The sequence below is a fragment of the Paroedura picta genome, chromosome 3 (genome assembly GCF_049243985.1).
Source record: "Paroedura picta isolate Pp20150507F chromosome 3, Ppicta_v3.0, whole genome shotgun sequence".
In the NCBI taxonomy this organism is placed as follows: Eukaryota; Metazoa; Chordata; class Lepidosauria; order Squamata; family Gekkonidae; genus Paroedura; species Paroedura picta.
Window position 1 is genome coordinate 62,830,203 of NC_135371.1, and position 24,873 is coordinate 62,855,075.

General features: G+C 43.2%; 1 protein-coding gene across 2 annotated transcripts in view; it reads left to right on the forward strand.

Annotated features, from left to right (window-relative positions):
- Positions 1-24,873, forward strand: part of SLC38A3 (solute carrier family 38 member 3) — a 106,600-nt gene that overhangs the window by 18,689 nt on the left and 63,038 nt on the right. The window contains exon 2 of one of the 2 annotated variants that reach the window (XM_077326016.1): positions 16,644-16,730. The exons of the other annotated variant lie outside the window; for it this stretch is intronic. The gene's annotated coding sequence lies outside the window, so the exon portion shown is untranslated. The remainder of the gene's footprint in view (positions 1-16,643; positions 16,731-24,873) is intronic. 2 annotated transcript variants of the gene reach the window in all.

Below are 24,873 nucleotides of genomic sequence, written 5' to 3' on the forward strand. Positions count from 1 at the left end.
TTTGTGCAAATACAGGATACAGAATCGATTGGGAGGAGGGATACAATTCATAAATGAATAATGTTGTTCTTGTGTGGGAGTATTAAGTACTGTGAAATTTATTCACACATGGCAACTCTATTAATTAATGTCCTCCAGAATGTCCTATTATTAACAGCCTTGCTAAGGGCTGTGGCTTCACTCATGAAGTCAATCCATCTCATTTTGGCTCATCCTCTTTTCTGCTGCATTCAGCTTTTCCTAGCCTTATTGTCTTTTCTAATGAGACTTGTCTTTTCATAATGCAACTGCTCTAGGCCAGTGCTGGTGCGTTGTGGTGGAGCAGCATGCCCTGCCACTTTCTGTGTCCCCAGGGGGGACCTATTTCCACAGCACACACCATCCACTCTGGATTTCTGTGTCCCCATAATGCAGCCTGGATAGAAAGTTTCAATTATGTATGGGGTGGGGGGGGGAGGTGTAGGGCTTATTTGCCTGAAGGTAGGATTGCATTACAACACTATCCCACCTTTGTGCAAATCAAACAAATGCCCCGTTTGGCTCCAAGGAACCGCAAAGTGCCACAGAGCCAAGTGGGGCATTTTCTGTCCCCTCCGGGATGCTGTCAGCATTTTCTGTCACCTCTTCCCTGTCCATATGGGCCTGCAGCTGGATAGGCCCCATTAGCCACTGCAGCAGACGAGAATGCGAAAACATCTGTGTTCCCTTTCCATGGGGCAACGGACGGCCTAAAGTGCACCGGGACCAGGATGGGGCCGGGCTGCCACCAGCATGGTGTGGCTGCAGGAATTAGCCCTGCTGCCATACAGAAGCCGGCCCAGCCTTTTCTGCCAATGCAGAATCAGTCTCAGTTTGGTTATTTTAGCTTCTAGAGAGAGGTTGGGCTTGATTTGATGTAGAACCTACTTTTGTCTTTCTCCAACATCATATTTCTAATGAATCAGTTTTCATCCTGACAGCTTTCTTCATTGTCCAGCTTTTACACGCATACATAATAATTAGATATTCTATAGTATGGATTGTTTTGATCTTGTTCAGCAACAACACATCCTTACACTTAAGGATGTTTTCTAGTTCCTTTAGTTTCCCTTTTGGTTGATGATGGAACCAAGGAATAGTAACCCTTGAATAATTTTGGCCTTAAAGTGGTATAATTCTTCAGTAGTTCTTACATTGGTCTTCTTGATGTTTAGCTGTAATCCTGCTTTGGCACTCTCTGCTTTAATCTTCACTATTTTGTGCCACTAATATGGTGTCATATGCATATCTGAAACTGTTAATGTTTCTTCTGTCAGTTTTCATTCCTCTTCATCGAAATCTGATCTGGCTTTTCTTGTGACATGTTGTACATACAATTGAACAGCGAAATAAAATACACCCTTGTCTGACATCATAATTAAACACCAAATAAGACAGTTTACCATGGTAGCCTTATTATAGAGCACAGTAAATGAAGAGCTGGGAGGACTATTGTAATTACAGGGGCCTCAACCATTTCCAGATGATTCAGGAAAGCAAGCCACATGGCCAAACTTTGTGGGGAGTAGATGAAGTAATGCAGTACAGTAAAAACTCTTCTAATGCAGCACTGGGCCACTTTTGATGGGAAGTTTGATGAGACTGATACACAGCTGAGTCAGAAAAATTCTAGGAAAGGTATTCAACAATTTAAAAACATAACTGTGCCTCTTTTCTCAGTGTTGCACTAGAAGAAAATACATATGAAGAATAGCTTTAAAAATGCTAGGATTAGAGTTAAGTTTCAGTACTAACAGAGGATCTTCCACAGCTGCCGTATGGTGGGGTGGTTAGAAATCCAGGCAATTCATGTGTGACCTGGTTTCATTTGTATCCTTAAGGGAACTGTACTTCTAGCCCTGGAAAGAATGAGATTCAGTGTTTCCTCTCCATGCAGATGGAACTTTTGTGCTATCCCAGCTATATTTCTAATGGATTCCAAATTCCATTGAAGTAATAGAATAAATATGACCCTTTAGAGACAGTATGGGGTTTCTTGGACTAATTATCTAAACGGAGCCCTATTGCTTTGTGTAGTGTTGCCAGATACCTGGTGTTGGGGCTGACACAAGAAAAACACAAGATAAAACATTAGCAAACATTATTAGTGATATAACACTTTTCACACAGGATGGGAAAACAGACTGAGAATCAGAGCAGGCCAGTGGACGGAGTGCTAGACTTGGGTAGAGATTCAATTGTGAACTCTGTCATTTGAGAAGACCTATTGCCAGCTGCAAATTGGGATTATTGATTATGCTTTACAAAGCTGTGATATTTAATTTTTGTTGGCAGAGCTGAGAAGGCTCCTATACTTTGAAGAGGAACTAGTGACTGGGTGTGGCTTCTCCTGACAGGATGTTAGAGATGTAACCAAGGGCACAGGCCAAAAAAGAAACTTGCCTCCCGCACCTGCACCCTACATAGTTATTGCCAGTAAATAACATAAAATATTCTAAGTGCATGCAATACAGATGCAATATATATCAAACATTTTAGAACAATGAATTCATTAGCAACCGTGAATGTTCATTGATTCAGTAAACCACTGCCCTTGAAGGTTTAAATGTCTGAGAAGCATAACCATGTTTAACCACCAACCTTAAGCAATATGAATCTGTAAGTTAAAGGGCCTTCAGGCTTGTGGGGCTGCCAGGCCATTCATCCCCTTTGCCCCAGCCACTCTACATCCCTGATTCTGGTTTTAGTAGGACATGAGGGGAACAGTTGCATGAATTCTTCTTTCTTAAAGATGCAGGAGTACCATAAATGTCTGCATTTGGCAACCCAGGCATTGGTGCTGGAGAAAGAAAAGGAGCTGTTCTACTAGTTTCATACCAGTAGCAGAGAAGCACTGCAATTCTACATGAGTGGCATGTATGATTTATGCAACAACAACAAAAAAGGAGACTGAAAGAAGAGTCAGGAATAAACTCACTCTGGTTTCTGAGTTACAATCAAAAGGAGGCAGAGCTTTGTCCAGAGCTTCTAAAGAGGAAAATGAACTATCCTTATCATGAAAATAATGCTTAATGTATTTTGGGTCTAAGTATCTAATTTCTTCAGATATCGTAATCCTCACTAATATAATTAAAGAGTTAAAAGGTTGCAGTTTATGCCCACTATCCCCATACAGCTTCATTAGCAGGGTCAAATGAGAGAACAACTAGGCCCATTCCACACAAGGACCAATGTTGCCAATTCCTTTCACAAAGCAATAATGGTATTTTAAATAGTGGAATCTCGGCGTTCCGCATACCTTCATTTGTAGTGGAATCCAGTAGCATTTCATTAGTTCCCCACAGGTATCTGGTCTTGCAGGAATTGCTAGAAAGTAAGTGATTTTTTTCTGTGCTTGTTCCCGCCCCTGGCTGTCAATCAAACGAACAGCCAGTGGGCGGTTGTTATCATGCTCCTGGAAAGCCCCTTTCCCTTTAAGCCAGGGGTAGTCAAACTGCGGCCCTCCAGATGTCCGTGGACTACAATTCCCATGAGCCCCTGCCAGCATTCGCTGGCAGGGGCTCCTGGGAATTGTAGTCCATGGACATCTGGAGGGCCGCAGTTTGACTACCCCTGCTTTAAGCACAGGTTAAACACACACACACACACACACACACACATGTTTCAACGAATATGCCTTGATTCTTCCTAACGTAGAGACTCATCTAGCTGGCGTGTGAGCTGACGAGTCATCGTTACCATGCTCCCCCGAGTGAAAAAAAAAATCCCCCTCCCTGCCCGGGCACGATTTTTGCCCAAAATTAAAGGGAACTGACGAACAGGGGGCTGTGTTGTGCTTGGGGACTTAGGAGAGCTTTAAAGCACTTCTGTGGAGGGACTGTAGCCGGAGAAGCCTCGCTGGGTAAATCAAGCCTTGCTGGTTCATTGCTTTCCCCACTCGCTCTGAGGGGAAAAAAATGGCGATCGCTTCGCCGGAAGTTTGGAGGAGAGAGCCAGGGGGAGGGACTTTGTTGCAACCGCAACATTGAGAACGCACATGTCTTTTTCGCAAGTGTTGCAGGTTGTTAGCAGGAGTGTAGCGCTTTTCGGAGGGTGAATCCACTTTTCTGGATTCCCCAGAAATCGCTACAACAAAGCAATTTTCGCGCTAGTGTTGCAGGAATGTCGCAACTTGTGTGCGACATCATGCGGAACGTCAAATTTGTAGCGTTTACCATTTGTAAGACTTCTGCTACTTTTAACTTGTGCGGAATGGACCTTAAAGTCCTTGTCACTGCTAGGCAGCATTGCTGGGTTGCAACCCAGTGAATGTGCATGGAGCTTAAATTTCTTTCTTTTTTATATATAATTTAAAAAAATTTTATATAGAAAGAACAAGGAAAAATATCTTTAATTACAATATTACAATATCATCCCTTCCTCTACTCCCCAAAGTCCCCATTTGCTTGAAGTTTTGCATTGCTGAATACTGTAGATGTCTGTTGCCTGTAAATATAAAAACAAAGCCACAACAAAAAAATCCCACTTTAACATAACATTTCCAGCACTTACAGTCAATGGGTGTTATATCCTTAATCTAGAAAATCAGCTGGTTCCTGCACTTGTTTACAACAACATATTATACTTAACATTAATCATTTCTTATAAAACAATCTGAAGTTTAATCTAGTATTTATAAAAAGAAAATTAAAAAGGAAGAAACCCTTTATCATGACATTTACAGCTACTTGAGCCCAGTATTTTTTTTAAGGGGGGGGGAATAAAAGAAGCCCGCTTTATCATAATATTTGCAGCTCTTAAATTCTTCAATTCAAATTGTTTTAAAATCTTTGCAGTTACTGTAAGTATTAATGCCATCCATACAGAAACAGAATATAGAAAAAATGTCAGCCCCCCCCCCCCTTGCCTCCTCCCAATCTTCTTAAGGAGGTCTCAATTCAAGGTTTAGGAAATGAAGTTGTGCCCCTTTCCACAGAATATCTTCCAATGATTCTTGAAACAGTTTCACCTCCTGGTCTCCAATCTGAGGTGTGTTAGGACCATTTTTTTCCTGGGAAGCTCTTTTAGAATAGTTACTTTCAGGACAAACCAATGTGTCTTTCAGCTGATTGTTTTGTGCTTCTGCTTTGAGATATGTCTTTTCAGTGAAGGTAACCTCATCTGGGTTAGTGATGATAATAAGTTCTTGTGGCAGATCTTGCTTTCTGATGGACTCCATCTCCAATGCTTCAAAATTTTCTTCCGCTGAAGATTTCCAATCCTGTAATTCTTCACTCTTGCTATTTTTTTCCAGTTGGTTAATATTATCATTATCATTTGGTTCATCATTCCTGTTCTTGCCATTTCGGATCTCCTTAAAAATATCTTTCAACAAATTTTCTGTGAAGGCATTCAGAACTTCTCTTTGTTTTGCTAACAGATGGACCATCTGAGTCAAAAAAGTCATATTAAAAATCAGACTTAGAAGTCAACACCAGCCAGTTTTGTGTAGCCACCAAACAGCCAGGAGAGGTCCTTTCGCAGAAGTTCTGATTGCTTAGAAAGTCACACGGAGAGATATCGCGAGAGCCGTTATCAAGGGAAATCTCCGTATTATGTAAACAGTCCAAATTAGCTCATTTATTTTTAAAAATTGCGCATATGTTTCACCTTTCCCCCAGAGTTTGAAAAAAGACAAGAAAAACAAGCAGGAAAGTCTTTGTGAGAAAGATGAACTCACTGCCGTGGCTTGGTAGACAAGATAGGGGGAGGTGTACAAAAACAATTTAGTGTCATTAAAACTTTACTCACTGTTGATAGCAGGCATTTGAAGTTAGAGAACTCTGAAGTCTCTTCAAAGCAGTTCAGAAAATGGGAGAGGAATGAGAAAGAAAAGACTATCCTTGTTAAAGAAGGTTCTGATGGTAGACTGCTTCTTGGCTGTAATAGTCACATATAGCTTAAGATCTTGAGAATCTCTCTCCGCAGATCAGTAACAGGCCTTTTTTAGAGCTCCGGAGCTTTCCGAAGCTCTTATAAGGAGAATTTAGCAAGGTTTGCCCACCTTGCTTGCTTCTGCCTGACGTAGATACGTTCAGCCCCCTATACGGACCGCGAGCTCCTCCTTAAGAGAAGTGCTCAAGCAGCCATCTTTCCCATCTCCGGAGCTTAAACTTCTTGAAGCAACAGGAGCCTGGGTAGCTGGGGCTTTTCCTCCCTGTTTCTGCTCCAGCCCTGCTGCCTGAGTTCTTCCCAGCTACCCTAAGTTCTTTGTTGAACTTAAAAAGAGCTCCAGTAGCATCGCTGCTACCCCTTGCTCCTAATTTCTTTTCTGGCTCCCATTTGTACCCTGCATTAGCCCAATCAATTGTTGTTGCTAGGTGTGAAATCGTGTCCGACCCATCACGACCCCATGGACAATGATCCTCCAGGCCTTCCTGTGCTCTACCATTCCCCGGAGTCCATTTAAGTTTGCACCGACTGCTTCAGTGACTCCATCCAGCCACCTCATTCTCTGTCGTCCCCTTCTTCTTTTGCCCTCAACCGCTCCCAGCATTAGGCTCTTCTCCAGGGAGTCCTTCCTTCTCATGAGGTGGCCAAAGTATTTGAGTTTCATCTTCAGGATCTGGCCTTCTAAGGAGCAGTCAGGGCTGATCACCTCTAGGACTCACCGGTTTGTTCACCTTGCAGTTCGAGGGACTCGCAAGAGTCTTCTCCAGCACCAGAGTTCAAAAGCCTCAATTCTTTGACGCTCGGCCTTCCTTATGGTCCAACTTTCACAGCCATACATTGCAACTGAGAAGACCATAGCCTTGACTACACGGACACTCATTGGCAGGGTGATGTCTCTGCTTTTTAGGATGCTGTTTAAATTTGCCATAGCTTTCCTCCCCAGGAGGAAGCGTCTTTTAATTTATTTGCTGCAGTCCCCATCTGCAGTGATCTTGGAGTCCAGGAAAATAAAATCTGTCACTACCTCCATTTCTTCCCCATCTATTTGCCAGGAATTGAGAGGGCTGGATGCCATGATCTTTGTTTTCTTGATGTTGAGTTTCAAGCCAACTTTTGCACTCTCCTCCTTCACCCGCATCAAAAGGCTCTTTAGTTCCTCTTCACTTTCTGCCATTAGAGTGGTATCATCTGCATATCTGAGGTTGTTGATATTTCACCCTGCAATCTTGATCCCAATTTGTGACTCATCTAACCCTGCCTTTCTCATGATGTGCTCCACATACAATAGGCAAGGCGACAGTATACAGCTTTGCCGAACTCCTTTCTCAATTTTGAACCAATCCGTAATTCCATGACCGGTTCTCACTGTTGCTTCTTGACCTGCATATAGGTTTCTCAAGAGACAGATAAGATGCTCTGGTATCCCCATCTCTTTAAGAACTTGCCACAATTTGTTGTGCTCACACAATCAAAGGGTTTAGCATAATCAATGAAGCAGAAGTAGATGTTCTTCTGGAACTCCCTAGCTTTCTCCATGATCCAGCGTATGTTGGCAATTTGATCTCTGGTTCCTCTGCCTCTTCGAAATCCTGCCTGTACTTCTGGAAGTTCTCGGTCCACATATTGCTGGAGCCTAGCTTGTAGGATTTTGAGCATAACTTTGCTAGCATGAGAAATGATTGCAATGGTGCAGTAGTTTGAACATTCTATCATACCCATCTTTGCATGAAATGTTCTCTTCATATCTCCAATTTCCTTGAAGAGATCTCTGGTCCTCCCCATTCTATTGTTTTCTTCTATTTGTTTGCACTGTTCATTTAAGAAGGCATTCTTATCTCTTCTAGCTTTTCTCTGGAATTCTGCATTCAATTGGCTGTATCTTTCTCTTTCTCCCTAGTCTTTCACTTCCCTTCTCTCCTCAGCTATTTTTAAAGCTTCCTCAGACAGCCATTTTGCTTTCTTGCATTTCTTTTTCTTTGGGATGGTTTTAGTTGCTACCTCTTGTACAATGTTGCAAACCTCTGTCCATAGTTCCTCAGGCACTCTGTCTATCAGATCTAATTCCTTAAATCTATTTGTCACCTCTACTGTATATTCATTAGGGATATGATTTAATTCATACCTGAGTGGCCTAGTGCTTTTCCCTACTTTCTTCAATTTGAGCCTAAATTAGTTATAAATTAATTTGTGTAAAAATCTTTATAGGACCTATTTTGAGTAAGGCATTGCCTTTAAAAGCATTCCTCTCCTTTCAAAGGAGAATATGTTTCACAATATTTTTTTCTCAGTTCTACTCACAATTTCCATTTTTTTCTCTTAATAAAGTGAGAAAAAGAAGTCCTCTGGCAATTTTTTTGTTTTTTCCCCCTAGGACTCCACAAGGTTGGGTGCTTTGGCTGCCAAAGCAGCCATTCACGCCTGAATTAGCCAGCGCCGCGGCATGGGGGGGGGGTGGCAGCACCGGCGCACCAGTCGTTGCACACAAGCAGGCACATGCACGCAAGTGAAGAACTCTGGTTGCATGTGGGGGAGCACGGAATCAAACCTGGCTCACTAGATTAGAAGTTGGTGCTCCTAACCACTACACAGTGGAATAACATCAGGAAGAATGTTCAGTAGATAGAATGCCTGCTGCCGGTACATGGCAAAAAACAGTGTTCATTTATACTGGAAGATTATTGTTGAATACATTTTCAGCTCATCAGTCAAGTTTTGGTTAATAACATGTAGTTGTGGCAGAATTGGATGCTAGGTCTCCACGAGACTTTCCTCTCATTGTTCATAATTATTCCCCCCCCCCATTTGAGCTGTTCAGGTTTTTCATAATAATAATGAATTTTTAATCCTATTATAACCCATATATCTTTATAGTAATTTGCCATAATCAGTAGCAAATCATTGAATTAAAATAAAGATGGGTTAAATCTGTTCCCTGCTCTCAGTAAAAGAGGAGTTTACTTGTGCATCAGAGCTAAAAAAAAATTCTGTTATATTGTGTTGTTGTTTAATTTGCATATCAGCAAGCTCTCTCTCTCTTTCCTTCCAAGTCCAGCAGGCAGGAGATGTGGAGGGTGTGAGGAAGAGAGATTTCTATTGTCCTTTGTACATTAGCCAAAGGGAAAAAGCTGGGTTGCTCCTGCATGGGCTGGGGGGGGGACTCCTTTTATTGCCAGACTTGAGAAGGGGGTAAGCTATGGGGTCTAAATCTAAGTCTCTGACTTATTATTTGTTCAGCTGGGGAACCATGAAATGAGGCTTGCTTGATGAAAACCTGTGTTGTTAGCCTATAATGTATTTTATTAGGCAACGGAATTAATCTTGGATATATCATATAATTCTAATGGGGACGTGCAGGGGGATGGGATCAAGTAGCTCCCCTCAAGGTTCAGCCCGTACTTTCAGGAGGAGTGCAGCCCCCTCCAGGGCAGGCTAACTCTGCCATCCCTGAACAGCTTCTTCATTGATGCTTCAGTTTACTGGCCTCCATCCCTTTACCTTCTCCGGGACTTCCACACATCCATCTGGGTTCTCTGTTAAGGAAAAATAAAGCTGGGTTTGTTGACAGTTCTCTCCAAACCCCTGGACAACTCTTCCAGTGATTTCATGTAGATGTTAAATAGCATGAGAAAAAGTGGAATGCTGAGGACCCTATAGCATAAATACCACAGGACAAAGCAACAGTTTTCTTATCACTTTCTGGAATTGGTTTGTCAAATAAGAGTAGAACCATCAAAGCATGATGCCCCCCTTCCCATCCCAGCTGGCCTCTCCAGAAGGATACCACAGGTGATGGCATTAAAAGTCTCTGAGAGATCCAGTAGAATCAAGAGGGATACACTCCTTATGTCACTCTCCTGGCTAAGGTAATCAGTGTGGTGTAATAGTTAAACAGTAGTGGACTATAATCTGGAGAGCCGGGTTTGATTCCTCCCTCCTCCATGTGCAGACAGCTGGTCACAGTTCTCTTAGGACTGTTCTCTCTCAGCCTCACACAGATTGTGTGCTATGGGGAGAGGAAGGGAAAGATGCTTGTAAGCTGCTTTGGGACTCCCTTGGGTAGTGAAAGCGAGCTATTCTTCTTTTCTTCTTCAAGCACATTGTATGTATGCTTCTGTGTGTGTTGAATATATTGATATATGGCATGCTCCTCACTTCTCTGACCAATGGGAAGTTGAAGCTGCAGCATTTATTTATTTATATTTATTTATTTATTACTTTGATTTATAGCCCACCACTCCCCTAAGGATCGTGGCGGGTAACAACATATAAAAACCCATAAAACCCCTAATACATAAAAACCTCCTACAAAAACAAATACACCGTCCAACCCAACCAACCCAACAGTGGCGGCATTCCCAGGGAGGGGACCAGGAAGCACTGCATATATAGCCCGAAGGGGGGAAGGGGGGCCTGATCTTACAAGGAGGCGCTGGCCTCAACCATAGGCCTGGTGGAAGAGCTCCGTTTTGCAGGCCCTGTGGAAAGCTGGTAAATCCCGCAAGGCCTGCAGCTCTTCCGGGAGCTCATTCCACCAGGTAGGGGCCAGGACCAAGAAGGCCCCGGAGCTGGTCGAGGCCAGGCATGCCTAGCGGGAGCCGGGAATCACCAACAAATTTGTCCCTGCAGAGCGTAAGGCCCTGTGGGGGGCATAAGGTGCCAGGTGGTCCCTCAAGTATGTGGGTCCCAGACCGCGGACGGCCTTAAAGGTTAAAACCAAAACCTTGAATCTGATCCGGCTAGCAATCGGTAGCCAATGCAGCTGCCTCAGCACAGGCTGGATGTGGGTTCTCCAAGATGTTCCTGTGAGGACCCTAGCAGCTGCATTTTGCACCAGCTGTAATTTCCGGATCAGGCACAAGGATAGGCCCGGATAGAGCGAGTTACAGAAATCTATTCTAGGCTGCACTGGTTTCCGTAGAAGGAAAGATCACTTGTGTTGATTTTGCAATACCTGGAAGCAAAGAGGCACACCTGTGAGGCAGGCAGCCGGTATAGATTATCCCATGCATGCAGACTCCCACAGAGAGATCCTGGACCATCATGCTCCTTCTGTCAAGTCATTACTCTATTTCTTTTTCTTTTATCTCCCCCGCCCTATACAAAGACCCATTCCTTTCCTTTGCTTTCTCCAAGCACTGATGGTGGACCACAAAGCTAACAGGGACCATCTCTGTATAATGGACCCATTGAAGAATACTAATAGCCTGTTTTGTCATAGGAGCTCCAATCACTTATGCCACGTAAGCCCACTCATGGTAATCAGGCAGCAAACGCACAAGGGTGTAATATGGGCATGACCTTCTAGCCAATCATGCAAATACCCCATTGAAATGAATGTGAGAGCAGCATGCTTTCATTCATTTCTCTCCACCCCCCCCCCATTTCAGTTCAATAGGGCTAGTGTAGGAGAATTTTCCTGTTGGTTGTGCCCTAGGCCTCTGTAGGCAGAGCTTTTCGTAGGTGCTTGTTAGTGGAACTGAGCTGAAACAGAGAAGACTTTTAGTGGTATCTTTCAGAAAGTGGTAAAAGGGTGTGTGTGTGTGTGTGCGTAGTTGGGGCATGGCCAGTTTCCTGTCTCAGATACCTGGCAGTGATGGTGGCACTGCAGAATGAGCCTTGTTCTGGTAGGCTCCTACTTCAACATCTCCCCCCACCCCCCATCAGCTCTAACTACGCAAATGCTAACACAACCAGTCATATCTGGCTGTACAAGAATATCGCTGAGGGCACATAAACAGAGGGCAGCATCTTCATTCTAATGTTATATTAAATAGAACAAGATAGCTCCAAAAACAAAAAAATACCAAACTAATACTTGTCATATCCTCCCATGTTTTAATCCCAGTTAGGCTGGCGGGAGGGCAGATCAGGCCAGCAGGAAGCCATTATTATTCATCAGCTCACCAAGTAAATCCCCTCTTTAGATTTTGTTGCTTTCTGCTGCCTTGCAAGGCATTGATAGTGGCTCTTGCCTTGTGACATAAAAAATCACACTCATAGAATCTTCGAATCATAGAATTGGAAGGGACCTCCAGGGTAAAGTGACCAGATTTCAACATTAGTAAAGTGGGACACCATTGACCGGGGGGGGGGGGGGGAGAGGTGGTTCTTGATTAAAATTTTGGTCTATATGGAGCAACAAAAAGTTTCATAAAATGCATAGAACACAAAAATAGTATTGTAATATATATATTTTTTAATTTCAACATAAGTACAATTTGTCAGGTGCCCCCAGATGTTCCTCCAAAATTGGGACCATCTGGTCATCTTACTCCAGGGTCATCTAGTCCAACCCCAGCATAATGTAGAAACTCACAACTACCTGCCCACCCACGGTGACCACCATTTCATGCCCAAGTGATCCCACCACCAAAAATCTTCAGAATCCAGCCTGACCTGGAGGAAACTCACCACCTCCTGAGGGAAGTCTGTTCTAACTGTTAGAGTGTTTAGCTGGAAATTCTTTTGAATTAATTTCTGGTCCAACCCTCTGGGGCAACAGAAAACAACTCTGCTCCATCTTCTGTTGACAGCCCTTCAAGTATTTTAAGATGGGTATCAGATCCCCTCTCGGTTGTCTTCCCTCCAGGCCAAACAGACCAAGCTCCCTCAACCTTTCCTCATAGGATTTGGTCTCCAAACCCCTCACCATCTTCATATCCCTCTTTTGTTCATGCTGCAGTTTCTCTACTCCAGTTCCTCACTCACTGCAGCTGCTATCGTTTTGTAGATAGACAAGGATTTTTCTCCAAGCAAAACATGCAATCCATGCAGAAATGAGTGGAGAAATGGGCACACTTTTTCATATAGAGAAAGCAGGAGTTAGGTTATATTCATTTAGGAGGGCTGTTTGGAAAATGGTGAGCCTTTCCCGGTAAAATATCATATTTATTGTTTAGGTTGCTATCAAGGTAGCCAGCAGGCCTGGAGTTCTGGCTGACTTGCTTACTTGCTTGCTTGCTTGTTTGTTTGTTAGATTTTTAGCCCGCTACTCTCCAGGAAATCGTGGGGAGGTACAATATAAAACCCCCATTAAACATGATAAAACCCCATCCCATAACAGAACAACAAAACATAGTTAAAAAGAGGATAAGACAAGATTAGCAGTATAATCCCTCCCCCATCCCTGCAGCTGTCTACCCCCCCCCCGGGGATGGGGCGCACTGGATGTTACTGTGTAGCCTGAGGAAGGTCCCCTGGCTCTGACCTTAACCAAATGCCTGGTGGAAGAGCTCCATTTTTCAGGCCCTGCGGAACTCTGACATCTCTGTTAGGGCCCTCAGCTCTCCTGGGAGCCCAATCCTCCAGGTCGGGGCCAGGACTGAAAAGGCCCTGGCCCTGGCCTAGGTCAAGGCCAGGCGTACTTCTTTGGGGATAGGGACCCCCAATAGATGAGCACCCTCAGAACGAAGTGCCCTGCAGGGGGCATAAGGAGACAAGTGGTCCCTCAGATAGGCAGGGCCTAAGTCGCGAATGGCCTTTAAGATTAACACCAAAACCTTGAACCTGACCAGGGCCAGGACTGGCAACCAATGCAGGCTTGTAGTGGCATCCCCGTGTCCAACATGGAGACTCTGCTGCCATTTGAAATCCTAAAATGGGCAATTTGAAAATGCTGGGAGGGCCCAGTTCAGACTGGACTTGCACCAGGGTGCGATTGTGTTCTTCTATCCCAATGGTCCCCAACCCCTGGGCTGGGGACCGGTACTGGTCCATAGATCAGTCGGTACCGGGCCGCAACTCCTTCTCATCTCGTCCTCCTCCATGGCTGCTGCCTTGGAGTGTGCCCTGCCACTCTGCCGCCAGTTCACCTTTGGTGCTCTCCAGTGGCCACCATGGCTGGGGCTCTCCCTCGGCATGGCAGCTGCTGCTGGCAGCGCCCCCCCCCAGTGGGCGGCGGGAAGTCAGGGGCGCTGGCAGGAAAGCAAGTGGAGCAGGGGCTCAGGTGGCGGCGACGTCCTTCAGCAAAAGACTACCCCCCCGGGCCTCAGTAAAATTGTCAAGCCTTGACCGGTCCCCCGTGATAAAAAGGTTGGGGACCACTGTTCTATCCCCTCTCCCGTGTCTTTTCAACTGCTGAAAGTCTCCTGCCTCCCCACAACTTTTTAACACTTGAAATGCTGTGTGAGAGGGAAAGTACCTTGTGTCAGCATGATTGTAGCTTCCCCAGATTATGGTAGTACTTAGTCACAAGTCTTGTGCTCTTTATACTTTCATCCCAGAATACTGGCAGACCCTTCTATATAAACCTGCTTGTACTGGCAGAGAACATGGCAGTGTAGCAGCCGGTATTTTAGAGCCAATTAGAGATTTAAATAACCATGTTCTCCTGTAATTGCGGGTTTGCTGTCCTATATTGTTAGTCATGGCTTACAGATGGAGAAACAAGCACTCAAGAGGTTTGCACTCACTATGTAGATTTGTTGATACTTGACATCTGGCTGAAGGTCAGAAACCCAAGCCGTAAGACTAATGAGAGTATTGCATTTATTGCCCAGATTGTTCAACAATTCCTATATTTAGTTATTGAGAAATGGGGGTATATAATTCCTAAGAACCTAGCCAGATGTTTGTGGGGAAAGTGCAGCGTCGTTGCTGTTTACCTTACTGACAAGATCAGGGAGCAGAAGAATTCTAAGAAGTGTAGAAGAATGGTCAATCATACTCAGATTTGCAGAGCAGTAAATCCAAAGGATTTCAGTGGAATTTACTTCCAAGTAACTGTATTTAGGGCTTACTGCCCAGTTTTTCATATTCCACAGCTATAGGAGGATCTGAAGGTTTCTGAATTCTCTGCCGGTCTGGGATGGAACTTCGTTCTTTTACTTAGCAATGCCTTTTTGCACTGTTTCTCCAATATAACAACTAGAATGATATTTGTTCCCCTTGCTATGCCAGGAAAGAGCAAGTTGCTGCAGCTGCCACTGGATTAAATGGTAGGTTGGCATTTATAGGAGATGAGTACAAATTAATTGCATCTTTTTCACCCCAGTACTGAAATGACAGATAATTTATACATATTTATTGCTAAAATATGAGCCTCTTGTGGCGCAGAGTGGTAAGGCAGCCGTCTGACAGCTTTGCCCATAAGGCTGGGAGTTCAATCCCAGCAGCCGGCTCAAGGTTGACTCAGCCTTCCATCCTTCCGAGGTCGGTAAAATGAGTACCCAGCTTGCTGGGGGGTAAACGGTAATGACTGGGGAAGGCACTGGCAAACCACCCCGTATTGAGTCTGCCAAGAAAACGCTAGAGGGCGTCACCCCAAGGGTCAGACATGACTCGGTGCTTGCACAGGGGATACCTTTACCTTTACCTTTATTGCTAAAATGAAATGTACTATAGGTATTGTTCTACTCATTATTAGAATGCATTTAGTTGACTTTCTCTGGTTGCTGTCAGAATTTAACCCAGACCAAATGTGGAACATGGTAGGATGTAATTTGCTCCAAAGGCCTAGGAGAAATCTCCAAAACATTCATACAGTGACAGGAGCAGAGTTGGCCTAGGACTAAGCAGAGGTTGGTCTATGGGGAAGACTCACAGAAATTCAGCTGATGAGCTCGCTTAAATTAATTGGGTGTTGCCATTATATCCATAGCTGTTTTTGATCAATTCCAAAGAGTTATTCAAAGTCCAACCATCACTGTTGTGGATGATGTTGAAATTTGTAATCCAGGCTCCCCCATGCCAGTTCCAACATAAATGGAAACATTGCAAAAGTCACGAAAGAAGAAAGTTTCCCTTTTGTTACTTAAATGTCCTATACAGAATTTATCATGATGAAGGGTTTATAGCCTCCCCCCCCCCCCGCCTCCGGTGCCCCACAGTGATATCCAGGCTCCAGTCAAGTGTACTGGTTACATTTCCAGAGGGTTTTCTGCACAACCAGGAAATATTTTCTGGATCGCATTTGCACAACAGCAAAAGGCTGAATTCAGCGAAGGAGTTCCATGAAAGAAGGGAGGGCTTTTTCCTTTGTCCTGTGGCTGACCTGTGGCTCCCCCTTCATACACTTTCTCATGGCCCCCAGAGAAGCATTTCAAGTGGTGCGTGAGCATTGAGACTGCACGTGGAGAGGGGAGGCAAGAGTTGTTGCTCTCTGCTGACTGAAATCCTTCATTAGCAGATATTTTTGGCAGGATCAAAGTTGTTTAAGCAAAATGATGGAATATTGGGAGAGCTGAAGATTGGTTGCAAATCATAACCTCTTTAAATCTGATGATGTCTAAAAGCATTAATGTGTCTTTTGGTTTGCTCTTGATCTAGCATCAGGCGCCAGGCAGGAAAGAGAGAGCCATTCCAGTGAGTAGGTAAAGTCATTACTTGGCTTACAGTTTTTTCCTTTTATGCCCCCCTACCAGTATTGTTACAAATGAAATGCTCTGAGCACAGCCTGTAGGGAGCTGTCTTACCCTTTCCCCAGAAAGTGCCTGAAATGTAGAGACATGAATAGCCACAATCACTTAGGAAAACATGTTTGCAAAAATCTTAACAAGGCTGGCATGGGCTGTTTGGTTGCCCAGGAAGGACAGAAAACAGGCTGACCATTCAATGGCTGTTGGTGTTTTTATGGACACAAAGCATATTGTGTGGTGTGGCTCTCTTTAAAATCATGGCACCGTCCAACTAACTTGGCGCCACCAAATGCCTCCTTGTTCATTTGACTTTAAAGATCAGTCCTGAATTTCAAATGTTCATGGATGTTGTCCGGGGCCTTTTTATATGTTACAAAGGTCTCGTGGATGTTGGGTGACAACATGAGGAATTGGAAGCAAACATTCAACAGGAACTCACGTGAGCCTTCTCTCCCCACTACCAAGGTGTGTAAGTATAAGTGGTGGTTTCCTTCACCTCTGTGCTGTTTTCGATTCTTAAAGTGTCCTGTGGAGCTCATGTAGGTTTCATTTGCAAAACTATGTTACTTATACAAACTTAAAAGAGTCTGCTGGATCAAGCCGGTAGCCAATCTAGTCCACCATACTTTTTCATACAGTGGGCAACCACTGGAAAACCAATCAGAGCATAGTAGTAGAGACTTCCCTCTGCTGCTGCTTCTTAGAACTGATATTCAGAGGTTTACTGCCTCTGTATAGGGTAGTTCCTTTCAGATACCATAACTGGTGGTCATTAATGGACTTATTCACCACAAACATGTCTAACCCTCTTTTAAATCTATCTATGCTTATGGCCATCACTACCTCTGCTGACCATGAATTTGAAAGTTTAAGCAGTATTTTCTATTGTCTCTCTTGAACCTATTTCCCAAGAATTATATTGGGTGGCCTCAATTGCCAGTATTATAGGAGAAGGAGAAAAAACTGCCTCCACCTCTTGCATAATTTTATCTCTATCATGTCTTCCCTTAGCCTTCTTTCTTTCAAAACTGAAGAGTCTTAAACTCTCCAGACTTTCCTCATAGGAAAGGTGTCCCAACCCCTGATCATCTTGGTTGCTCTCATGTGTTTTTTTCCATCTCTGCAATATTCTTTTTGAACTATGCATACAGTATTCCACTATAGCATTATACTAGGGCCTTATATTATTAGCTGTTTTATTTTCAATCCATTTCCTAATAATTCCTAGTCAAAGTTTGCCTTTTCACTGCTGTCCCACACTGAGTCTCATTTTCATTACACTTTCTACTATAACCAGAAGATCCCTTTTAATCTCAATCTCAGGCAGTTCAGACCCTATCAATATGTATTTAAACTAAGGGTCTTTTTGTTCTGGTGTTCATCACCTTATACTTACCTGTGTTGAACATGATCTGTCATGTTGTTGTTCACTCATTGTATTTAGAGAGCATCCTATTGCTCTACAGTCTGCCTTATTTTTTTCAACATTCTGAGTAGTTTGGTATCATTTGCAAATATGGTGTGTACAATGCTTATACCCAATTCAAAATAGTTTATGAATTAATTAAATTGCACCAATCCTTGTGGAAACCCACTGCTTGTTTTGCTCCCATTGTGAGACCTGTTCGTTTAGGAAAATGAGCACTGGGTCCCACAAGGATTTACATTGGATCAGTTGGCTGAGCCAGTAGTGGCAGATGCGTATTTCTGGTGAGAAAAAAAGTATTGGTGGGATAAGGGTTTTGGCAGAGAAGACCCTGGGTGGGAAAGTACGTAACACTTCCTGCACCTACCACTTCTCCTCTTTTATTGTTTCTCTAGCTGTTGTCCCCATAAACAGGCTTCATTAGTATTTCAACACGGCAGGATTATATAAACAGCAGGAAGGGAGTACGTGCAGGGAAGAAAAAATGGGTACAGAAAGGATGAAGAAACAGGAAGAGAGGTGGAATGCCAGAATAACCAGGATGTGGAGTGGCAGGCAAGGATTGTTATAGGACTGTAGGGCTTCTTAGAGATGCTTTAAGAAAGGAAAATTATAGAGACAAATAACTATGCAGAGATTTATGCCAGTGCATATTGTTGCCAACTGTATGTCCCTTTAAGAGAGTCATAATTGGACATTATTTACTAGGAGATATAATTTAGATTTCGCCTCTGGTCTCAAGATTATAAATTTTTGTGTTTCACATTCATGAAATGTAAATTGCATTATTCCAATCTATAATTTTTTAAAAAATTAATCTTCCTTAAAAGGCTTTGAGCTCACTGCAGCCCTCAACATGGGCATTTTCCATCTCTGCATAATACAGTTTAATAGGTTGCATAAAACAGATGTCATAGTACCTGAATGCAAGAATACCTTATCTTTGCTGCCGAATAGTTGAGATTCTTGCAAGACTTATTCTACAACTTGGATGGACAGAAAAAGTAACACAACCTTGCAATATTTCATTTTTATAAAGCTCCTAATGGTATAAGTATAAGTTTTGATCGCTCATGGAAGAACAAGATTGGAAAAAGACAGAAAGAAAGTAAGATATATCTGGGTACACTAAGGAGAGCTATTCTACTCAGAAGCTAGTCCTGTTTTATTAAATTGGGCTTATTGTCAGGGAAATGTTCTTAGGATTGCAGTCCAACCTATGTTGGAATTGCCAAATGTGCCTTATTTAAGGAGCTGTTGATTTATTACAGATAGTCATGCTATAGATGTTTCTTCCTTTGCAGCTGTGCTCTCACCACCTCTGTACCATTTTCCATAGTACTTCATGAACAGATCCAGCACTCACAGTATTCCCTGCGGGTGAAGTTTCTGTCTAGTTGCATTTAAAGCAATCCACTTGCTCCAAGAGCAGAAATGGGGAATGGGAGAGAATGGGGGTGGTGATGAGGTGGTGGCAGAAATCCATTTTGGGCTTAGTAAATTAAAGAAACTGCCCATTCAGTCCCATTTATATTTTAATAATATATTCTGATATTTTATAATATATTCTGATAGGAAGGAGGCAACCTAGCTAATTCAGCATTGCTGTTTCATCTTCAGTCTTCTGTGCAGTCCCCCTGAGGTGGGACCTCCAGAGGTGACTTTGCCAAGTATCTCCCAAGCTGTCCCCAGCTACAAAGTCCTCTAGATATCCCTTTTTGACCAAAGTAGGGTCACATGGTTCAAGGGAGGGGATGCCCACTCCCTCAGTTCCTTTTTCACTGCCTTCGAGAAAGGTTCTTCCCAGCATAGCTCCTTTGAAGAAAGAGAAAGAAGAAAGAGAAAGAAGACTACTTGGTTTGTATTGAGCAGTCTTCCCTTAAAATTGTTGCCTTACTGCATGCAGACAAGGAAGGGTGCATGCTCCTTTGCTTCATGCCACTCTTTCCTGGTGCTCTTGATGGCTTTAGTTCCCAGTTTTGTTTTGTTTTTCCCTATGGGCTAGAAGTAGTGTCTGTCGGGAAAAAAACTGGGAACTAAAGCCATCAAGAGCACCAGGAAAGAGTGGCATGAAGCAAAGGAGCATGCACCCTTGATGTAGATCGAACAAAGAGCCTGCTAAGTGATGAGTCCCCCCAGGTGACAATTCAACTGTGTAAGTTTTGTGCTGCCACCATAAAAATCCGATGCTCTAAAGTGGCATAATTTTAAGTTCTATTTTATGATCTGTTTTAAATTGCATTATATAAAATGACCATATTCTTTTGGTCTTTTATGTATTAACTTCATACAACTTGGTCTGAATGACTGTAATAAAGTTTGAAATAAACTGAACACTACTTCTAGCCCTGCTGATAAACCTCCTGAGGTGACTTTGCCAAGTACCTCCCAATCTGCAGCAGCCTCGGTTCCATTGGCTACCCATTCTGAACTGGCTCACTGTCTTCAGTTCTGTCAAATCAAATAAGTGTTTTGAAACCTATAGGCAAAAAGAGCCGAGCTAAGTCAAAACATAAGGAGAAATCCAAATCTTTTTCCATTCTCAGGGACCACCAAGTTGAACTGTAAGACTGCTCAGTCTTCTGAACCCTTTGTTCCCCCTGGGACCCCTTCAGCATGCTGTGTTTCATTGATCCAATCTGTGTTGGATGCAGAGCTCCCTCTGAGTCAAACCTCAGCTACTGGCCCAATATTGACTCAGATAGACCTGTTGGCTCCACCAGGCTGGCAACATTCCTATCCTCCATTCCATTACTATATGTCTCCTGCTTATCCTCAAAACTGGTCTGAATGCCCACCACTCTCCCATTCTGATCAGGATCAATATCATTCTTAGCTGTCAGTTCCACCAAGACCACATAGTACTTTTCTCACCCTCAATGGAAAGTTGGATTTGGATCATAATTCAGAGATTACATTGGATCCATTACTGAACAAACAGGTTGGTGACCCTGTTCCCATTTTGCCTAATGAAGAACACAGGCTACATGCTCCACCTTGGAGGCTCCACCTTTCTCCACCTTTCTACCTTAAAATAATCAAATCATTCCAGGAGTGCATTAGTCTGTTTATTTCATATATGGGTTTGAACAAAGGCTGACCAATGACATCTCAAACACTATCCTGATGGATTGTTTCAGCCATTCTGACATGTAACAAACAGGCAGGGTTATCCTTCCTCTGTACGTTTGAGTCCTTTCTCCCTGGGTCCACTGCTGGAGATCTGCCAATCAGCTATTTGGTCATATTAGGAGACATTCATGAAACACTGTGCTCTGGACCTTCAGGCAACAACATCTTGGCTTAGCACTTTATTCCCCACACCCCGAAGGAGGGCAACATGCTTCAATTAATACTGTACTAATATTAATTGTAATACTTTTAATAATCTTAATAGTTTAATTTTAATTGAATTATATCATGTTTTTATTAAATATATATGTTGTAAACCTCCCTGAGCCCTTGGGGAAGGACGGTATAGAAATTTAATTTAAAAATAAAAGAATAAAAGAAAGACGTGAAGTGGAGGACGGCAAGATCATCCTACAGTCTCTGTTCAAATGACTCATTCAGGTGGGAATCTCACCCCATCCTGAAAGTTGGTAACCTCCCAGTGGGGGACTGCATAGAGGACTGAAGATGAAAACTGGGTTGCTCTTACCTGTAACCATTGCTCATTGGCACACATTCCCACCCACCTGCCCCACTGTGTGTTCTTAAAGGACAGGTTTTTTTTTCTTGTAGTGGCTCAGAGAGTGGGTGCTTCCTTGTTGGACTATGTGACTAATCTTTGGATGGGAAAAGGATGTCTCACAATAGTGAGAGGGAGGAAGAACATACTCTAGAGCAGTGGTCCCCAACTTTTTTATCACCGGGGACCAGTCAACGCTTGACAATTTTAATGAGGCCCGGGGGAGTAGTCTTTTGCTGAGGGACGTCGCTGCTGCTGCATGAGCCCCTGCTTCGCTTGCTTTCCCGCCAGAGCCGCTGACTTCCCGCCGCCCACTGGGGGGCACTGCCAGCAGCAGTTGCGCAGTGCCACGCCGAGGGAGCCCCAGCTATGGTGGCCGCTGGAGAGCACCAAAGGTGAGCCAGCGGCAGAGTGGCAGGGCAGCCCCCGAGGCCGCAGCCAGGGAGGAGGACGAGGAGTAGCCGCAGACCAGTACCGACTGATCCATGGACCGGTCCCAGTCTCCGGACCAGGGGTTGGGGACAGCTGCTCTAGAGCAGTGGTTCTCAACCTTCCTAATGCCGTGACCCTTTAATACGGTTCCTCATGTTGTGGTGACCCCCAACCATAAAATTATGCAAGTGTTCTTTCACAGAAATAAAACCAAAACTGACCAATGGCGTGAAGATCCATTGTTCATGATTGTTCAAGAAATTGTTTTTTTCCCAGTTCAGTTCTGCCTCTCGTCCCGTCGAGCTGCCCCGCCACCTGGAGCGCCTGGCGGGAGACTGTGCTGCACTGGAGGGACTGCTGGAGTGGCTGGTGGCCAAACGTGGATGCCTCCAGGAGGAGCAGCTACAGTGGCAGCGCCCCCCTGGCCAAGCTGCTTGTCCTGCTACGACTCCGGTGAAAGGGTCGTTCGACCCCCAAAGGGGTCCCGACCCCCAGGTTGGGAATCACTGCTCTAGAGAATTTTTTAGCTCAAGAATATACTTTTCTGTGACAGACCTCTTTGGAAACAGTCCCAATGTGTGCCTGCACAGGAGACTCAATGAAGAATGGTTACATGTAAGAGTGACCCTATTTTCTCTGTCTACTAGCAGGCGCTCAGATCTCAAAAGGAAAGAAAACATGGAGCAGAATGAAGGCCTGTATCAGCAATGGAATCCTGTATCAGCAAAGAATTATGGAGCTGGGATCTGTTCTGTGGACTGGGGAGGGGGCAGTTAAGGAATGTTCCCTTGGAAATAACACAATGACCCTTTAAAATAAAGGCCTCTGGCAGCAGCAGCACAGTGGAACAAACAGCAAGAGTCCTAAGCACTTGGGTTAATAAGAGTTTAAGCAGCAGGCTATTGGGGATTATCTCCCTGCTACACACCACAACAAACTGTGTGTTCCACTCTTCAGCAAGGGTGGGAGGCAGTCAGGGCACCTGGGTTCTATTTATGGCTCTAGCTCTATGTGTATCCTGGCACCTATCTCATAATCCAAGTGATTCAGTTCCTCTGTTTTTCAATGGGGATAATAATATGGGTCTTGCTGGGGGAGGGGTAATATAATTCTGTGAAGGTGAAATCTCCAGCATGCAACATGAGAAGTATACCTTCTAAGGAATGGAGAGAAAAGTACCCAGGTAGCTTAGCAGATTGAGAAAACACACAGAAAGCGACAGAGTTAACATTCTGGAAAGCAGTAGCAGTTTTACCATACTTTGAGCTTCACACAGTTCTTCCAAAATCTAATTGCAAAGCATCTAGCATTATAGATGAACCTAAGTCTAGAAATCTCTCCATCCCATGGCCTGCCTGCCTTTCTGGGTCTGTGTTTGTAAAGAGTTAATTTGGAGTTATAAGATTGTTTAACAGTGGTTAATAACAACAGTAAAGAGATCCCCCATCATATGGTAATTGCGCTGCCAGTTATCTGATGTATGAGAGTTTTAGTTATATACTCTTTTAAAATATTCTTCCTTACTGAAATAAAAATATAGAAAAGGGTTCCCTTCTTGTTTTCATCCTCTGGATCAACTTATGGTCCACAAGTATTACAATGAAACTTATTTTTAAATTGTAAAATGGTGACTACAACAATATGAAGTTTTATGCTTTTAGTTATATATGTATGCTTTAATTTTTCAGATTACAAAAATTATTCAGGAGATTTGATTCTCCCATTTCTCCATTTATATACTGAAGGAGAACACACTGAACACTGTTTGCAATAAAATTGGATGAAGGGTGGAAATATCCTAACTTCATCATTTTTGTAGGGGGGGAACAAACAGAGGGGCACCTGAAAAGTGTAGATAAGCAAGAGAATTTGAATAAATTGGGATAATTTGAGATAGATGGAATACTAGGAAATGAGAACACATCAGCCTCTAAGATGTTCTGTCAACTTTTTTTGAGCTTCTGCACTCCTCAACTCACTGTAGAAAAGTAGTAGGACAATTATTTTCCATGAACAAAGATTTCATTTTATAGTTGCTCTTTGTCTATGATGGAAATTCAGAGATTTTTTTTCCTGTTTGGCTGCCATTTTCAGTGGAACTGGAGCTGTAAAGGGGATACAGTGAAGGATTTGAGTAGGAATTGTCCATCAACTAAAGTTCTATTTGAAATGCCTAGTCTCTGTTTTTAGTTGCAACAGCATAGATTCCTTGGTTTCAGTGTATCTAGAGTCTAAGCTGATATAAATATGTATTTGATGGAAAACTCATGTTTGGCTAAAATCCTTTTGATATGGGGGCAATATTAAGCTATTTAAATTCAACTGCAAACAACATGGGATGGAGAGATGGAGTATTCAGTTAGTCTTTTTAATAACTTCAGTCTGTAAGTCTGCTTATCTGGTATTTCTCTCTGATCAGAATGGGTTTTACACAGCTAGCCAGCAATGCCATGCTCAGCTTTGAATGTGGCTTGATGCAGCATGTGCTCATGCACATAACTTTTTCCAGAAATGTATGGCATATTGATTACTGGAACAAAAATGATATGCACCAAGAACACAATGATATATGTGTAGAAGTGCGGCAAAAGACATGAAATACGTTTAGCTTGGTATTCATCTATGAAACAGATGTCTATCCAAAATTGATACATGTAGTGCTCCACATGCCCTTTTACACATTCTTACACAAATCTTTTAAAAGCATCAAACATGCTCCAAAATACAGGTATATATTACAGTGATATAGAAGGCTTTGGCAGAACTCCTCACCATGCTCAGTACTTTTCCATGTAAAACAAATGCTTACATGAAATGTAAACTTTCACATGCTGCAATGAGGACACTCACACGCACATACCCCCTTTCACACAAGGTTACTTTTATTTGCTGTTCTGCAAGACCTTATCTCCCAAGCAAAGCAAACAGTTTCAGGGAGGGTCTGCCTTCTTGTTTTATCGATTTTATTTAACTCTCCATTTTTCCTGCTGTCACCTCATTAAAATACCTTTCAAATAAGTGTTTAAAAATCATTAGCATCTTGTGTGACTGCCTCATTT